This window comes from Rhinatrema bivittatum, chromosome 3 (genome assembly GCF_901001135.1).
Source record: "Rhinatrema bivittatum chromosome 3, aRhiBiv1.1, whole genome shotgun sequence".
Lineage (NCBI taxonomy): Eukaryota > Metazoa > Chordata > Amphibia > Gymnophiona > Rhinatrematidae > Rhinatrema > Rhinatrema bivittatum.
In genome coordinates this window covers 254,186,779-254,203,298 of record NC_042617.1, presented here as the reverse complement: position 1 = coordinate 254,203,298, position 16,520 = coordinate 254,186,779, and the positions used below count along the sequence as shown (strand labels likewise).

Below are 16,520 nucleotides of genomic sequence, written 5' to 3'. Positions count from 1 at the left end.
TTCAACAGAAACCACTCTTCTGTGGAGAATTTCTTTTGTTGGGATCTCTACATTGGTTATGAAATTTCTCTAAGTCAAGCTACGTTTCTTCACATATTGGTTTTACTGCTAAATTTTCTATCCTATTAAGAACATAAGAACATAAGAAAATGCCATACTGGGTCAGACCAAGGGTCCATCAAGCCCAGCATCCTGTTTCCAACAGTGGCCAATCCAGGCCATAAGAACCTGGCAAGTACCCAAAAACTAAGTCTATTCCATGTAACCATTGCTAATGGCAGTGGCTATTCTCTAAGTGAACTTAATAGCAGGTAATGGACTTCTCCTCCAAGAACTTATCCAATCCTTTTTTAAACACAGCTATACTAACTGCACGAACCACATTCTCTGGCAACAAATTCCAGAGTTTAATTGTGCGTTGAGTAAAAAAGAACTTTCTCCGATTAGTTTTAAATGTGCCCCATGCTAACTTCATGGAGTGTCCCCTAGTCTTTCTACTATCCGAAAGAGTAAATAACCGATTTACATCTACCTGTTCTAGACTTCTCATGATTTTAAACACCTCTATCATATCCCCCCTCAGTCGTCTCTTCTCCAAGCTGAAAAGTCCTAACCTCTTTAGTCTTTCCTCATAGGGGAGTTGTTCCATTCCCCTTATCATTTTGGTAGCCCTTCTCTGTACCTTCTCCATCGCAATTATATCTTTTTTGAGATGCGGCGACCAGAATTGTACACAGTATTCAAGGTGCGGTCTCACCATGGAGCGATACAGAGGCATTATGACATTTTCCGTTTTATTCATCATTCCTTTTCTAATAATTCCCAACATTCTGTTTGCTTTTTTGACTGCCGCAGCACACTGAACTGACGATTTCAATGTGTTATCCACTATGGCACCTAGATCTCTTTCTTGGGTTGTAGCACCTAATATAGAACCCAACATCGTGTAATTATAGCATGGGTTATTTTTCCCTATATGCATCACCTTGCACTTATCCACATTAAATTTCATCTGCCATTTGGATGCCCAATTTTCCAGTCTCACAAGGTCTTCCTGCAATTTATCACAATCTGCTTGTGATTTAACTACTCTGAACAATTTTGTGTCATCTGCAAATTTGATTATCTCACTCGTCGTATTTCTTTCCAGATCATTTATAAATATATTGAACAGTAAGGGTCCCAATACAGATCCCTGAGGCACTCCACTGTCCACTCCCTTCCACTGAGAAAATTGCCCATTTAATCCTACTCTCTGTTTCCTGTCTTTTAGCCAGTTTGCAATCCACGAAAGGACATCGCCACCTATCCCATGACTTTTTACTTTTCCTAGAAGCCTCTCATGAGGAACTTTGTCAAACGCCTTCTGAAAATCCAAGTATACTATATCTACCGGTTCACCTTTATCCACATGTTTATTAACTCCTTCAAAAAAGTGAAGCAGATTTGTGAGGCAAGACTTGCCCTGGGTAAAGCCATGCTGACTTTGTTCCATTAAACCATGTCTTTCTATATGTTCTGTGATTTTGATGTTTAGAACACTTTCCACTATTTTTCCTGGCACTGAAGTCAGGCTAACCGGTCTGTAGTTTCCCGGATCGCCCCTGGAGCCCTTTTTAAATATTGGGGTTACATTTGCTATCCTCCAGTCTTCAGGTACAATGGATGATTTTAATGATAAGTTACAAATTTTTACTAATAGGTCTGAAATTTCATTTTTTAGTTCCTTCAGAACTCTGGGGTGTATACCATCCGGTCCAGGTGATTTACTACTCTTCAGTTTGTCAATCAGGCCTACCACATCTTCTAGGTTCACCGTGATTTGATTCAGTCCATCTGAATCATTACCCATGAAAACCTTCTCCATTACGGGTACCTCCCCAATATCCTCTTCAGTAAACACCGAAGCAAAGAAATCATTTAATCTTTCCGCGATGGCCTTATCTTCTCTAAGTGCCCCTTTAACCCCTCGATCATCTAACGGTCCAACTGACTCCCTCACAGGCTTTCTGCTTCGGATATATTTAAAAAAGTTTTTACTGTGAGTTTTTGCCTCTACAGCCAACTTCTTTTCAAATTCTCTCTTAGCCTGTCTTATCAATGTCTTACATTTAACTTGCCAATGTTTATGCTTTATCCTATTTTCTTCTGTTGGATCCTTCTTCCAATTTTTGAATGAAGATCTTTTGGCTAAAATAGCTTCTTTCACCTCCCCTTTTAACCATGCCGGTAATCGTTTGCCTTCTTTCCACCTTTCTTAATGTGTGGAATACATCTGGACTGTGCTTCTAGAATGGTATTTTTTAACAATGACCACGCCTCTTGGACATTTTTTACTTTTGTAGCTGCTCCTTTCAGTTTTTTTCTAACAATTTTTCTCATTTTATCAAAGTTTCCCTTTTGAAAGTTTAGCACGAGAGCCTTGGATTTGCACACTGTTCCTTTTCCAGTCATTAAATCAAATTTGATCATATTGGGGCGGATTTTAAAAGCCTTGCTCGCCTAAATCCGCCCAAAACCGGGCGGATTTAGGCGAGCAGGGCCCTGCGTGCCGGTGAGCCTATTTTACATAGGCCTACCGGCGCGCGCAGAGCCCCAGGACTCGCGTAAGTCCTGGGGTTTTCGGAGGGGGGCGTGTCGGGGGCGTGTCGGGGGCGGGACCGAGTGCAGCGGTGTTTTCGGGGCGTGTTGGCAGCGTTTTGGGGTGGGTACGGGGGCGTGGCTACGGCCCGGGGCGGTCCGGGGCGTGGCCGCGCCCTCTGTACCCGCCCCCAGGTCGCGGCCCGGCGCACCAGAGGCCCTCTGGCGCGCGGGGATTTACGCCTCCCTCCGGGAGGCGTAAATCCCCCGACAAAGGTAAGGGGGGGCTTAGACAGGGCCGGGTGGGTGGGTTAGGTAGGGGAAGGGAGGGGAAGGTGAGGGGAGGGCAAAAGGAAGTTCCCTCCGAGGCCGCTCCGATTTCGGAGCGGCCTCAGAGGGAACGGGGGTAGGCTGCGCGGCTTGGCGCGCGCCGGCTATACAAAATCAATAGCCTTGCGCGTGCCGATCCAGGTTTTTAGCAGATACGCGCGTATCCGCGCGAATAGGCCTACTTTTGTTTGCGCCTGGAGCGCCAACAAAAGTAGGCCTATTCGCGGAGTTTGAAAATCTACCCCATTATGATCACTATTGCCAAGCGGCCCCACCACCGTTACCTCTCTCACCAAGTCCTGTGCTCCACTGAGAATTAGATCTAAAATTGCTCCCTCTCTCGTCGGTTCCTGAACCAATTGCTCCATAAAGCTATCATTTATTCCATCCAGGAACGTTATCTCTCTAGCGTGACCCGATGATACATTTACCCAGTCTATATTGGGGTAATTGAAGTCTCCCATTATTACTGCACTACCAATTTGGTTAGCTTCCCTAATTTCTCTTAGCATTTCACTGTCCATCTCACCATCTTGACCAGGTGGACGGTAGTATACCCCTATCACTGTAGTCTTCCCTGATACACAAGGGATTTCTACCCATAAAGATTCAATTTTGTATTTAGTCTCATGCAGGATGTTTATCCTGTTGGACTCTATGCCATCCCGGACATTCTAGTGGATCAAACCAACGAGTCCCACGCCATTGATGTGGCATCAAAAATTAGCAGATTGGATGCAAGTAGAAAGACTAGATGTCAAATTTGCATGGTGAAAAGTTCAAGAAGAATATATAAAATTGTGGGAACTCATGTTTAACCTTTTACCTGCAACACTTATCCAGTCATTATTGGCTAGTGGATACTCTTCAAAGTGATCAGGCCCAAGAGATACTTTCCTCCTGATGTATTTAAGATAGGGTATGAGGAAGCATGTGGGTATGATGAGTGCATGAGTATGAATGGTTGTTGCTGTGTGTTCTCTTGTCTCATGACTAAGAGAAATAAAAATTGTATGCATAATGGGTGCAAAGACAGTGCATTTTTTTGTCCATAGCAGTTCATTGACAAGATGTCTTCAGTGATATTTATTTATCGAGTTTTATATACTATTGTTCGGTTTTGCCATCACAACGGTTTACAATTTCACAGTATATTTGTTCATATTGAATTGTATATGTTAATTTCAAACTGTAGTCATACTTGTTTTTCACCCTTTATGCTTAAATAAAAGTTAAAAATTAAAAAAAAAGGCAGTAGATGGGGATGGAGTAGATGAAACTCCATTTACAGAAGAAAATGTAAGGGAGGAGTTAGGTAAAGTGGATAAGGCCATGGGGCCGGATGAGATACACCCCAGGATACTGAGAGAGCTCAGAGATGTGCTGGCGGGTCCACTGAAGGATTGGAGAAGAGCCCGCTTCACAAGAGTGGTAGCAGTGTTATGGTTAAGCGGTGTTTGGGTGGATTCTCGGGTACTGTGACAGATGACCATGCCCACAGGGAGGAGCCCCGTGGGGAGCCACAGTACTGGGCTAGACTCAGGATGTCCAAACACAGAATTAAAACTTTTCTTGTACAGCTTGTAGGGTACCACCAGAGGTGGCAGTAGTGAGGTAGTCTGGATGTAGCATTCTCGGGACCCTCGGCAGAGGGAACCCGTCTCACCCTGTTGGTATAGGGGAATTCCAGTGTAGGTTTCCCAGCAAGGCAATGCTGTAGATGAGACAGACTGAGATTACACACTAGATGGTAGCTGTAGATATGCGATTCCACCAGGTAGAAGTAGATGGTACTGGCACCGAGGCAGGGAGAGCAGGCCCTCGAGGAGCGAGTACCTGATCCCTGAAATCAGAGGGCCCTCGAGGAGCAGATACCCAGGTTAGTCAGTACCACGAAGGGCAGAGAGAAAGCTTCCAGTGGCAGCACGGAAGCGGCAGAGTAGCATTGACCGGCCGAGACCAATCGTTGCTAACTTGACGAGCTAGCAAGTAAGACTAGGCTAAATACCCGGATGGCATGATGTCACTTGAGGGGGACACCCCCGAGATTCGCGCCATAGCTGGAATAAAGATGAGGGTAGCGCGTGCACACCCTAGTAGAACCTTGGGAGGAGTATGGCGGGAGGCAGCACCATAGCCGTTCTGGGGACGCTGGAGAGGGCGGCTTGTAGACGCGGCAGTAGCCATTTTCCCAAGGTAAGCGGGAGGAGCCGTGAATTAAGGTGAGGCAAATGGGGCGAAGCAGTCTAGGACCGAAGGACGCAACAGCAGAGAGGAGGCCGGAAACTACAGACCAGTTAGACTCACCTCGGTGGTGAGAAAATTAATGGAGACTCTGCTGAAGGAAATGAAAGTGAACTATCTAATTTCCAGTGGGTTAATGGAACCAAGGCAGCATGAATTCACTAGGGAAAGGTCCTGTCAGACAAATCTGATTTTTTTGATTCGGTGACTAGAGAATTGGATTGAGGAAAGGTGCTTGCTAGGATCTACTTGGAGCTCAGCAAAACTTTTGATACAGTCCCGCATATGAGGCTTGTGAATAAAATGAGAAGCTTGGGAGTGAATGCCAAAGCAGTGGTGTGGATTACAAATAGAGATGTGAATCGGAACCGGAATCAGTTCGGATTCCGGTTCCGATTCACATGTGGGTTTTTTTCCATCGGGCCCGATCGCGTTTTGTTTATCGGCTGCGCCCCAGCCAATAAACAAAAAACCTACCCCGACCCTTTAAAAGTAACCCCTTAGCTTCCCCCACCCTCCCGACCCCCCCCCCCAAAAAACTTTTTACAGGTACCTAGTGGTCCAGTGGGGGTCCCGGGAGCGATCTCCCGCTCCGGGCCGTCCTCCCGCTGTCAGCTGTCCACCTGTGCTTTTTATATTGCTTTCGCTGCTCCCCCTCTCCCCGGGTAATGGCCAATAGAAAACTACAACTTGTTTCATTTTTCCTATTCATAAACATGCACATCACAGTGAAAAGAGGAGCCCCATAAGCAACAGATTACAATGATTCTCTTATCACTGTTTCAAAGAAAAGCAGTCCAATCAATTTCTGTATTAAGGCCATGTAGTGAGACAATATGTTTGTATAAAGGGCTTCAATGTCTATTGTGCCCAAAACAATGTCAGAAAGAGTGTCGGGGATGTTTTCCAGAATAGTGATGATGTCAGCCAAATCATGGGACAAAGGATCTTAGATATATTTTATGTCAATAAAGATGGACAATGGTTGAAGCAATGAATCTTTGGCTCTAATAATAGGTCTGCTCTACACAGAAAGTGGACAAGTGTCTTATGGATTTTGGATAGCGCATATATGACCAGAACTACATGGAATTCTACCCATAAATTATTTTTTAGTGATGTGGCCAGATACTTTTGCTATTAACAAAACTGAATCAATGCCTTGTTTAAAGTCTTTTCTTATAGAGTTTAAATATCTAACTATGGGTCACTTATGCTTCTTTTTTGTCAGTTTTTTTTGACAGTACTGCAAAACAGCAAAGATTCATTGCATATCCTATTTGTTCCCAGAATTCAAATTCAACAGATTTTAGCACAGCTGTGTAAACAGGAGGATGATCCTGGGGACTGACATGCAAATACATATATCACAATTATATACTTGAAAAGACAGACATGAAAGCCAAGCTACCAACTACAATATCTACCTCCTCAGACTTAAAATGGCCCTGACTACGTCCTGCCATGCACCCTGCTAGAAAAGTCCTGCCGGCTACCAGAACCTGTGGGCCCAATCCAAGGGGGAGGTGACTGAATTGGCAGAAGACCCTGCCATGCTCTGCTATAGAGCCCTGCACATCTCCTGCTGGGGGAATTCCTGAATCCAGTTTGCCTGACCATGACAGACCCATAATCCTGTGCTGTTTGAAAATGAAATAGCAAACGTGGCCAGGTAAGTCTGAACTTAAAATTTTAGAGGGCAATTTTCAAAAGACATTTACTCAAGTAAATGCTCGAGAGTTATTTTCTTCTTCACTGCTGTTCACCTCAGGGAAGGAAGGGAGTAATAGCTCCTGGAAGGTAGTCAAAATATGCACTAAGTTAATCCAATAAAAAGATATTACCTTATTTTTATATTAATATTTCCAGGCATTTAAATGAAATCACATGGCAACCATGCTACTTTTTTCAAATTTGCAAAGTTGCTCTCCTGATGTCACCGGTATCTGAAATAAGGTAGAGGAAGTACAAACAGCATTTTAAATTGTAATGTCAGTGTAAAGGAGTGGCCCTACAAACCCTCTTTAACCTGTGTGGGACTAGGCATCTAACCTGATCCACCTTAAAAGCCATAAAGATATAGCTCTGTGGGCAGGTTCCCTGGGAGGAGGAATAAGAATGTGAGTCCAGCTAGGAACGAGAGGCCCCATGTCTCCAGGAGAAGGCCTCTCCTGAAACACAACTGTCCTGAAGTGAAGCTGTGAGTAATACTGCTAGAGCTTAACATATTATGAATACTGGTGCTATATTAAAGTGGAATCTTTTAAGAAAGAAGGCTGGCGTTAGTATGATAAGTGCCTCCAGCCTAAGAAGTTACTTGGCTATCCCACAGTCAGCATGAACCAAGGGAAGAAGACTTATCCACACATCAGCCACCTCACTGCCTTATTTAAATATCCTTTCCAACACTGATGTGCTCCATAGAAAACAATGGGACCTATGTACTAAGCATTGTTCTCATAGACAGAAAACAGGAAAACATCTTAAGAGCATTTATTTATTCATATATTTATTTTGTGATCCGTGCCGGTTTGCACAAGAAAGGCAGAATATTGAGTCCAATGAAATAAATAAATAAATAAGCAGCCTCAGAAAAACTTTTTTTTTTTTTTTTTTTTGGGCTTCCAGCTCAGTCAGAACCAGGACTGGGATATGATGCTATAAGCCTTCCCTTGCAACCACCTGGAGAATTTTTTTTTCCCCCTATTTTATATTCCTATACAGCTTATTTAGTCCAGTCAGTGCAGCAACAGTCCTTGCCCAGGGGGCATGCTCCAAGGATCCTCCAACCTAAGACCACCACTGGCAACTAAAAGTATGCATGTTGTGAAGGGATGTGTGTACTTTTAGCCACTATGGGGCAGGCAGTTTTCATCCTGGGGGATCTAGTCGGTTAGGTCCCTTTAGAAATTGTCCTCCTAAATATGTGTTTAAATTGCTTATTGGTTGATGTGCCATTTCTTTTTCAGCTACACAACAGCATACTCCAGCAAGAGCTACTGGCCCCCAAAGCAGCAGCCTAGCAGGAGGCCAGAGGCAGGGACCCAGCCAGAACCCTCAGCATGACCCTTCCCGGCAGCCAGCTACAATTAAATGTTTAATCCTGTGCTTCTTTTTGTCACTAATTAATACTGATTACATTTAGCTGATTTATGGTGTTTGTTGTTACATCATGTCTGAGCTGGCTGGATAATCAGGGCTTAATTTGTGGGGGGGAAGGCAAGGAATGCAGTTCTGGTACTTCTTATCAGGTTTAAGAGGCAGAGCAGCAGGGGTGTTCTTCTGCAGGCAGCCTGCAGCGAAGAGGAGAGGGGGGTGATCCTGCAGCCCACAGAGGAGAGGAGAGAACAGCCACTCCTGCTCCCTAATCCAGCCCCTCTCCTCTTGATCCCTCCCCTTTTTCCTGTATTGTAAGGAACAGAAGGGGAAGGGCTGAACTGAGGCAGACTCTGAAGAGCAAAGAACAGACATAAAAAGGGTATAAATTAGCCCAAGTTTGAAACTTGTGAGCAGTGCTGCCAGTGGTCAAGGCTTCAACCCTGGCTTTGATCAATGGCACTACTGCTCACAACTTTCAAACTTGTACAAGTGTAACCCTTTTTTGTGTGCATTACCAAGGACTTAATTTCTGGCAGAACAATCTAGAACAGGGTTGCCAACTGAATCAGGACATGTCAATCCAGTCCTGGTTTTACTCCCAGCATGCAATGGGGTAAAACCAGGACTGGTCGATTTGTCTTGAAAATCTTGAGCCAGTTGGCAATCCTAACCCGGAATGCTGTTCTGCCACCTTTTTTCTGGGACCTGAGAAAACAGAGCAGAGCCGGCAGTGTATATAATTTCTGGCTCTCCTGAAACAGGTCAGTAGTTGCATAGATTATTTATTGCCCTGCAGCCCATGGAGGAAGCAGAGCAGAACCGAAAGTACTGGAGCTGATTATCCTGAAAGAAGGGCAGCCATTGTGCAGTTTTCCAGCACAATTTAGGAAGCTGTGAGGGACAACAGCAAAGGTAAATAAGCTGCAGGATTGAATGCCTGTCAGCCCCACTGCTTCTGCCACTCCTGGGTGTATTGACTTCCTGCTTATGTTGTCATCCCAGGTCCTGCTGCCCCTGCTGCAGGTGACCACACTGGTGAGGGTGAAAAGGGCAAGAGAATGAACGAGGGGATGGGGAGAGGGAAGTGACTGAAGAGATAGGAGGGAGGGGAAGGAGAGTGAGTGATGGGATGTGGGAGGGCAAAAGAGTGAGTGAAGGTATCAGAGAGACTGTGAGTTGTGTGGGGGAGGAAGGAAAGAGTGAGTTAGGGGTTCAAAAGTGCTGCAGGGTGTGAGGGGATCAGAGGGTTTATGAGATTTGAGTGAGATGATCAGAATCGGAGGCACAGTCTGTGAATGAAGTGACCAGAGGGAGTGGTGGGGAGGGAGAGAGGAGAGAGTAAATGAGGACAACATGTGGCATTGCTCCCTTCCTTCCACCCCTAAGGAGGCAGAGTAGGCCATACTTTTGGACTCCAAGCCTCACACTCCTGTCCAAGGAGACTGAGGACAGCAGACAGTGCACCCTAGCCTGCTCCTGCCCCCTACAGCAGAAGTGATCCAGCTGATTCTGGCTTGAAGAGGAGGCCTGTAATTTACTGGCTGAGGAAAGAGAGGAGGAGATTTGCTGGAGAGGGATATTTTCCAGGGAAAGATGCGGCTTGAGGATCACTGGGGAAAGGGGGGGGGGGGGTTAAACAAGGGCCTTAAGACCACTGGGGGGGGGGGGGGGAGACAAGGGCCACTGATGAATTTATGGAAAGCTGGGGTTGGAAGATCAGGATCACCAGGACAGAGAGGAGGAGGGGGTAAGAGCCCCCATTCTCTCTATCTGCCTTTTCCTCCTTACCCCAGTAGCCATGCATCCCCAACCCCAGCTGTCCTTTGCCTACCAGAGCCCATTGAGCATGTTAAAAGCGTGAAGAATGTGTTCAGGATTGTGTGTGTGTGTGTGTGAGAAAAAGTTGCAACTGGCCCTGGTCCCACCCCTTTATACAGGTCATAACTGGCCGTGGCCCCGCCCATCTCTCCATCCTCCACAGTTCCACTTCCTTTTTGTCTACAAATTAATCCCCGTGTAGAATAGTATGAATAGCGGATGTGATTCTGAGTGATTAGCAGTGAGTTGATGTATATATGTGCTCTTATGAAAGAAGGAACTCGAGTGAAGTGAAGCAGATTTATGCTGAGGTATGCACCTTGGGAAAAGAATTGTAGGTCTTCTGATCAGGGCCAAGCCATTTTGAAGAGATGAGTGCTGCAGTTTCCAGCAGGAAAAGTGGTGCTGTCTCTTTAATAATGGCTTTGCCATGGGAAAAGGCAGTCTTTGCAGATTTTCTCCTGATGGCATGTGACAAAGACAACAGCATGAGTTTGGTAGGTAGGTTACCTATTTTTCCATGCAAGGAAAAATGTGTCAAAATTGGTCCAATCCGATAATGGGATGCAGCCTGGAGATATTCCAACCTGAGACAGGAGTAAACATTAAGGATAAGCACACTGTTTTTCATCTTCATTTCAGTTTTTGGAGTATTTTTTGTTAGATTTTTGTTTTCGGGCGTACAATGTCCCGAAAACACAAAATGTACAAATGTATTTATTTTTTTATCTTTTGATTCATTTAAAACAAAATGAAATGGACACATTTGTCATGTTTCATACTTTCATTTCAAACGAATGCACATTCTAATAAACATATTTAGGTCTAAGGGTTTAGGTGAATAAAATGGCAACCAAAATGAAAAAGGGCATGGAATGGCTCTCCTATGAGGAAAGGCTAAAGAGGTTAGGGCTGTTCAGCATGGAGAAAAGACGGCTGAGGGGGAATATGATGGAGATCTACAAAATCATGAGAGGACTAGAATAGGTAAATGTGAATTCACAGTATATAATTAATGATCCAGATTATTAAATATTAACAGGATTTTGTGCTCTACCATTCAAAAATTCTCTTAAATGATCTGGATTGAAAAAAACATACATATTACCAGATAATTTTATTATACATCTGCAGGGATAGCATGATCAATTTTATATCGGTGCATGTATGTGTGCGTGGGTTCTGACTCGCATGCGCAAGGGAGGGTATTTTGTAACAAAAACATGCTCCAAAGTGATCGGATCTTTGCCCAGTTCCCTCCCAGTCTGCTTCCCTTAACTAACAATGAAGTTAGCATGTGGCACATTTAAAACTAATCGGAGCAAGTTCTTTTTCACTAAATGCACAATTAAACTTTGGAATTTGTTGCCAGAGGATTTGGTTAATACAGTTAGCATAGCTGTGTTTAAAAAAACGATCGGATAAGATCTTGGAGGAGAAGTCCATTACCCTGCTATAATTAAGTTGACTTAGAAAATAGCCACTGCTATTACTAGCAACAGTAACATGGAATAGACTTAGTTTTGGGGTATTTGCCAGGTTGTTATGGCCTGGATTGGCCATTGTTGGAAACAGGATGCTGGGCTTGATGGACCCTTGGTCTGACCCAGTATGGCATGTTCTTATGTTCTTAACCTTCTTCCCTTTTTACCTCTCCACCCCGACCCCTAAACCCACCCTAACTACCCTATTTTTTTTTTTTTTTTTTTAGAACTTACCTTCTCCTCCGAGCAGAGTAAGTTTTATGCGCTGGCTGGCAAAATAGTGCTGTCCAGCCGGCCCAGACCACGCCACCGGCCCTCCACTGGCCAACCCCTTTTTAAATGCCTGGCACTTCTGGCCATACTAGTAGATACTTGCATGGCCAGGCTGTTTCGAAAATGTGCTCGGTGCGCTTGCGGCCCGCCACAAGCATATCTCCCAGGATTTCCGTGTGCCAGGAATTTAAAATCTGGCCCTAAGCCTACTTGACCAATAGCAATTTATGGACTTCTCCTCCAGGAACTTGTCCAAACCTTTTTTAAACCCAGCTAAGTTAACTGCCTTAACCACATACTCTGGCAATGAATTCCAGAGCTTAATTGTGCATTGAGTGAAAGAATTTTCTCTGATTTGTTTTAAATGTGCTACTTGCTAACTTCATGGAGTGCCCTCTAAGCCTTGTATTATCTGAAAAAGTAAATAACTGATATAAACAGCTTAAATTTCTTTTTTTTTTTATCATCTTTTATTCGGATCAAGGCAAGATAAATGCAGACATACATGTCATGATTATCCAACTGTCCTACAAGCAACAAGATAACAAAACAACTTGAACAGGTCAACAGTTAACCAGACATAACGTGCCTACCAATCCAGGGTTTTTCACTTTTTTTCCTCCCATTATAATGCTACCCCCACCCGGTACCTCCCAGGCCTCCCCCCCTAACCCCCAAACACTCCCACACACAGTCATGCCACACACATCCCCAGGGCCCCCACACACACACAGGATCAGGAGAAATTACAGAAATTAAAGTGTACGTTCCCACAATCTGAAGTACCGTTGGAGAGCAATACGAGTTTTTGGATGAGGGATAGAATGCTGTCGCAGGAGTTCCATGTGGGCCGTTTGTTGCATTGCGCCCTTCCAAGCTTGTGTAGTAGGTGATAGATCCGAATTCCAAGTCAGTAGAATCTGCTTTTTTGCCAGGACAAGGGCTAAACTGACATACTGAAGATCTCCTCTAGGGAGCTTTTCAGCCTCCTACAATAAGTGTAGGTAAACAGTGTCCCAGACCAAGGGATCGAACATCTCAGGACCCGCTCCAACAAACCCCAGACTTGCGACCAAAAATGACTTAATTTTAGGCAACCAGAGAACATGTGACAAAGACTGCCGCATTTGAGACACATATCCGAAGACCATAGTCCTCTGGACACCCCCCTGGCACGGGAGAGGTATGTGCGATGAAGACATTTGAAATGAGTCTCTCAAAAGGCCGCTGAGGGTAACTGCCTCCCCATGCCTGAAAAGGCCCGCTTCAAAAGCTCAGCCGTAATGGGCTCCCCTAAGTCAGACTGCCACTTAGTCGCCAGTTGAGAAAGATGAATAGCAGGTAGGGCGGCTTTCAGCTGATACATTCCAAACTTTGATTTTGTTAAAACACGATCATAGAAAGAATCTTCCATGTCTGAAAGAGTAAGCTGGCTTGGATCTCCTTCACAGATTTGATGACAGTAATAGCGGGCCTGTAGATATGCGAAAAACTGTGTAGACGGGAGTTTCCACTGGGTCTGCAATTGCTGAAAAGAGTAAATAGTAGCACTGTCCTCATCCACCATCTGCCAAAGGAGTCGTAGACCCTTAACTGCCCACTGTTGAAAGACAGTTCCCTTGGCCAGGGAGAAAGTTAATATTGTCTACCAGCGATAAGAGGGGGGAAACATTACAGCTACGATGGATGGCCGTCCGCCACCACCGCCAAGCCTTACGGTGAGCCTTCATCCAAAAAGACGACGAAATACGAGGAGCAACTTTAAATATGTAGGAGATTAAGCGGAGAATGCGGTGCAGTCCATTCAGCCAACAGTTCCTCAGGATCGAACTTGGGGCGGCCCAAGGACCACTCCTGGATCTGACAAAGTAGGCAGGCAACATTGTAGAGTCGCAAGTCCGGTAGGGCCACGCCCTCCAGTTCCTTGTCCAGCCTCAAAGTATCATATTTGATGCATGCCCGTTCCCCCCCCCACCCCCCACCCCAAATAAAGCTGCTGACTATGGATTTAAAGCAACGCATCTCTTTTTCCCTCACCCACAATGGTATCATTTGGAGACAATAAAGAAACTTGGGTAAGATTGCCATTTTAACCATAGCGCACCTACCCAGGAGAGATAATGGGAGACCCCGCCAGTGGTCCAATTGGCATTTGGTTTGCTCCAGAATGGGCAAAATATTAGACTCATAGACCTTCTTGTTTTGTACGTCAAGATGAACACCCAAATATTTGAGAGACTAGGTTGCCCAACTCAGTGGAAAAGACCCCACGCAGCGCTGCAGGAGAGCTGCATCCAGCGGCAGGACCTCCGACTTAGTGAGATTGAGACGGAGGCCCGGAAAGGAGCCAAAATGGTCAATGACCTGTAAGATTTCCCCCAGAGTCTCTCCTGGGGTGCAAACAAATAGCATCATATCATCCGCATAGAGGCCCAATTTCACCTGTTTGTGGCCAATTTGAATGCCCTAAAACCTAGGTAACATGCGAAGTTTAATCACCAGGGGCTCCAGGGACAACACAAAAAGTAGTGGGGATAAAGGGCAACCCTGACGTGTTCCCCTCCCCAAAGCAAATGGCTGGGAGAGGACCCATTAACCTAAATTTGGGCCTGGGGAGCAGCATATAATAACCGCACCCAGGAGGTGAAATCCCCCCCCCCCCCCAGCCCAAATTGCCCCAAAATCCATTGTAGATATGGCCACTCCACGCAATCAAAGGATTTGGCCACATCCAGACTAATAAGTAATAGGGATGTGCAGAGGGATGCCATACGTTGTATTCGGGATTCGTATTCGTCGGGGGCAGATACGTTGCATTCGGCAAGGGGGGCCCCCCGACACGTACATGCGTTAATTCTTATTCATTTCCTGGCTAAAATTGAATTAAGTACAGCCCCCCACCCTCTTGACCCCCCCCCCCCAAGACTTACCAAAACTCCCTGGTGGTCCAGTGGGGGGTTCGGGAGACATCTCCTGCACTCACACCCTCTGCTGCCGGTATTCGAAATGGCGCCAATAGCCTTTGACCTTCTATGTCACAGGGGCTACCGGTGCCATTGGTCAGCCCCTGTCACATGGTAGGAGCAATAGATGGCCGGCGCCATCTTGTGCTCCTACTATGAGACAGGGGCTGACCAATGGCACTGGTAGCCCCTGTGACAGTGAGGGCAAAGGCTATTAGCACCATTTTAATTACTGACAGCTGACGGCCCGAGTGCAGGAGGTCGCTCCCGGACCACCAGGGACTTTTGACAAGTCTTGGGGGTCCCTCCTGACCATCAGCCCCTGTGGCAAGTCTTGGGGGTCCCTCCTGACCGTCAGCCCCTGTGACATAGTGAGGGCAAAGGCTATCGGCGCCATTTTGAATACCGGCAGCCGACAGCCCGAGTGCAGGAGGGCACTCCCGGACCCCCGCTGGACTTTTGGAAAGTCTTGGGGTTAGGAGGGTCCCCCAAGACTTGCCAAAAGTCCATGGTAGGAGCACAAGATGGCGCCAGCCATCCATTGCTCCTACCATGTGACAGGGGCTGACCAATGGCAATGGTAGCCCCTGTGACATAGTAGGTCAAAGGCTATTGGCGCCATTTTGAATACCAGCAGCCGAGGGTGTGAGTACAGGAGATGGCTCCCGGGCCCCACGTTGGACCACCAGGGAGTTTTGGTAAGTCTTGGGGGGGTCAAGAGGGTGGGGGGGGGGTTTGTTCAAATTGGCTACTTTAGATGGCCGAATAATTTGGCGAAGATTCATTGTATTCGTGGGGAATCGCGATACATTTCACTTCCCCACGAATACAACGAATATGGCCCTATACGTTGCGGATTACAAATACGTAGAAAATGAATGCATACCCCTAATAAGTACCCCGTCCAGATTCTGGCCCAATGGAGACTGCAACGCCAATTAAGGCCTTTAAGAGGTTACAGGTAGGAAGACGCCCCTTAACAAAACCTGTCTGGTCCCTATGCACAAGGTCAGGAAGCACCCCATTTAAGCAAGCCGCCAAGACTGCAGCCAAAATTTTGGTATCCTGATTAAGGAGGGAAATAGGTCGATACCCCTCAGGACTGTCCAGGGCCTTATCAGGTTTAGGAAGCAACACCATAGTAGCCATATTTTGTTCTGCATCCAATTGCCCCCTACTACGCGCTGCCTGGTACATGGCCACCATACAGGGAGCCACATGTGGCCCCAGGATATGGTAAAATTCAGGGCCTAGTCCATCCGGTCCCGGTGTTTTGGCAAGAGACAACTGCTTAATAGCCCATGTCACTTCCTCCGGTTTGAGAGGCGAATCCAACTTTTGTTTTGCAGCATCAGAGATCTGAGGGAGTGCCAAATCACGAAAAGAAGTCTCCCTATGCTCCAAAGTCGAAGGTTGAACCATGTAGATTTGACGATAATAATGAGTGAAGGCCTGCAGTATGTCTGCAGTCTTAGTAGCCAGGCCAGATTCGCCCCTCAAACATTTAATGAATCCCCAGGAACCCCGATTACCTTTAAGCAATTCAGCCAGTAATTTCCCCGGTTTATTTCCCCACTGATACAACCGAAATTTATAATATAGCAAATTGTGTTGGGCCTTGAGGGTAAGAAGCGCATTCAGTTCCTTATGGGCAAGCATTAACTCCTATTTTGTGCTGTCATTCAGAGTTTGAGTATGTACACGTTTCAAATTGATCACCTTTTTGGTA

General features: G+C 45.8%; 2 long non-coding RNA genes across 3 annotated transcripts in view; one reads left to right on the top strand and one right to left on the bottom strand.

Moving 5' to 3' along the window:
• Positions 1–8,335, top strand: part of LOC115087372 — a 104,523-nt gene extending 96,188 nt beyond the window's left edge. The window contains exons 2-3 of one of the 2 annotated variants that reach the window (XR_003855504.1): positions 6,445–6,826; positions 8,124–8,335. This is a non-coding gene — a long non-coding RNA (uncharacterized LOC115087372). The remainder of the gene's footprint in view (positions 1–6,444; positions 6,827–8,123) is intronic. The other variant, XR_003855503.1, reaches the window with a different exon arrangement.
• LOC115087373 overlaps positions 1–16,520 on the bottom strand; it is a 55,546-nt gene that overhangs the window by 376 nt on the left and 38,650 nt on the right. The window lies entirely within an intron of this gene.